This window comes from Cetorhinus maximus, chromosome 14, assembly GCF_964194155.1.
Source record: "Cetorhinus maximus chromosome 14, sCetMax3.hap1.1, whole genome shotgun sequence".
Classification (NCBI taxonomy): domain Eukaryota; kingdom Metazoa; phylum Chordata; class Chondrichthyes; order Lamniformes; family Cetorhinidae; genus Cetorhinus; species Cetorhinus maximus.
The window spans coordinates 31,354,605-31,357,613 of NC_135892.1; positions in this window are offsets into that span (position 1 = coordinate 31,354,605).

The window sequence follows — 3,009 nt, forward strand, 5'->3', positions numbered from 1 at the left end:
GCAACCTGTACTCATATCAGATCCAGCACTTTGTTTTCTTTTATACTTTACACAAAAGTGTGTAACTGCATAAAACAATACAGAGAAAAATAAACTATTAAATTGTGTTCATTTCTGTAGCACAAGCACCAAGAGCCGTTGAAACAACTTGGGAGTAATGTTAATTTAAAAAATAATTTTCGATAAGGAAATAAGTGAATCTGCAGAAAGCAAGTATATGGTATGGTCATTGACACTCCAGCCAACTCCATGGTATGACTTTTTTCATTGTGTACCACTTCAAACACTAATTACTATAGCTGAAGCACTTTAGAAGCAAATTGTTTCATTTACAAAGAATTACGTAAACCAAAATACTTGTACTCCTTTAAGAAATAATTCAAAATTAGGCAGTTTTCAAACCTTACAATCTGATTCAAATACAAATCTTACATCATGTTAGAAACACTGATGCTTCAAATGTGCACTGAAAATAGCTTCTGAAGTCACCCTATTAAGTTGACAGTAAGACAGTGTATTGCACAAGATTCTGCTTAAATTAATTTATTTCTCTTTACTCCAATCTTGAAGGTCTGTTCCATTTTCTCCCACCCTTTTTTAAGGGTGATTTTACAAGTCATCCTCCCCTCAGTCCCATTGTAAGTTGGGTCTGTGTGCTGTTTCACTGGACCTGAGCTGGAGCCCTTCTGAACTTGAATGATATTTGAGTTCAACTCATTTTGCATGCTTTGGCTCTCAGCCATCACAAGTTGCCCCTGGAACCCAAATCCAAGCTTGCAGAAATAAAATTACTCATTCCTGCTTCAGGCCTGCAGTGGTATGAATGCCCATTCTTTCAGGCCTATTTGCTCCTGCGAAAAAGCAGCCTGACATAGCTGTTCCAAAGCAATGGAAACCATACCACCTTTGAATATAATGGGATGTTTCTGGCAGCAATTTTCAGATCTTCCAATTCCAACATTCCAATGACAGGACTGGCCACAACCTCGAGGGCCCAAATTCATTGAACAATCTTTGTGTATGTTCACCAGACCAGCTTTGATGCCACTCCCACATCATTAACATGGACATCAAGTGTTTTGTAGGAGTAATAATTAATGTTGGTCAAAATAATATAGAATGGAGCATTGTGAGGGATGGGAGTTGGAGGGGGGATGCACGGGGGATATTTTTTTGTCGGTGACACGCTGGCAGTGAGAAGGGTGTGCAATGGGTTCGATCTCTGCATTTCCTAATGGCCATACCTGCAAATAACACTGGGATTGGTCTAATTATTCAGTTATGAAATCTCCTAGTGTTATTGATGGGAGACAGAACACTATGGGCTGCTGTCTTGGAACCACAGAAAATTTACAGTGCAGAAAGAGGCCATTAAGCCCATCTTGCCTGTGCCAGCCAAAAAAAGAATAAAAGCAAAATACTGCGGATGCAAAGAGAAGTAAAAATGTAGTGAAATATATACTGTTTAAGGGAGGTGGGACAGATGAAGCTGCATAGAAGGCCAGTGATAGGTGGAGGCAAAGGAGAGATCGCAAATGATGTCATAAACAAAAAGTCGAAGGGCTGTTGATGGTGGTGATACTGGCTAAAGGAGGTGCCAATGGTGACAAGAGTGGAAAGCAGAATGAGCAAGTGACAGCTGGCCCTAGTGGGGGTAGGGTGGGGGGAGGGGAGGGTGCGGGGAAAAAAGATCGAAATGGGTGAAAAGGTGGGGATAAAACCATGTATGGAAATGAATTTTAAAAATAATAATAAAAATAGGTGGGGAAAAAATACATATATATGAAAATTAAATATTTGAAAAGGGGGGGATCAAAAATGGTTGAGGATGGAGGACAAAGTTCATGATCAGAAGTTGTTGAACTCAATGTTAAGTCTGGAAGGCTGTAAAGTGCCTAATCGGAAGATGAGGTGCTGTTCCTCCAGTTTGCATTGAGCTTCACTGGAACATTGCAGCATGCCAAGGACGGACATGTGAGCATGAGAGCAGGGTGGTGTATTGAAATGGCAAGCAACAGGAAGGTCTGGGTCAAGCTTGTGGACAGACCGAAGGTGTTCTGCAAAGCAGTCACCCAGTCTGCGTTTGGTCTCTCCAATGTAGAGGAGACCGCATTGGGAGCAGCGAATGCAGTAGACCAAATTGAGGGAAGTGCAAGTGAAGCACTGCTTCGCTTGAAAGGAGTGTTTGGGCCCTTGGACGGTGAGGGGGTGGGGGGAAGTAAAGAGGCAGGAGTTGCACGTTCTGCAATTGCATGGGAAGGTGCTGTGGGAGGGGGTTGTGGTGTTGGGGTTGATGGAGGAGTGGACCAGGGTGTCCTTGAGGGAACGATCCCCACAGATTACCAACGGTGGGGGGGGGCGGTGAAGGGAAGATGCGTTTGGTGGTGGCATCATGCTGGAGTTGGCGGAAATGACGGAGGATGAACCTTTGAATACGGAGGCTGGTTGGGTGAAAGGTCAGAATAAGGGGGACCCTATCATGGTTCTGGGAGGGAGAGGAAGGTGCAAGGGCAGAGGCGCGGGAGATGGGTTGGACGTGGTTGAGGGCCGTGTCAACCACCGTGGGTGGGAAACCTCGGTTAAGGAAGAAGACATGTCAGGAGCACTGTTTTGGAAAGTGCCATCATCAGAACGGAGGCGAAGGAACTGAGAGAATGGGATGGAGTCCTTATAGGAAGCAGACTATGAGGCATTGTAGTCGAGGTAGCTGTGGGAGTTGTTGGGCTTGTAATGAATATTGGTGGACAGTCTATCACCAGAAATTGAGACAGAGAGGTCAAGGAAGGGAAGGCAAGTGTCAGTGATGGACCATGTGAAAGTGATGGAGAGGAGGAAATTGGCCCCAGAATGAATAAATTTTTCCAGGTCCAGACGAGAGCATGAAGCGGCACCGAAACGGTCATCGATGTACCGGAGAAAAAATTGTGGGAGGGGGCCTGAGTAGGGCTGGAACAAGAAATGTTCCACATATCTTATGAAAGAGACAGACATAACTGGGGACCATGTGGG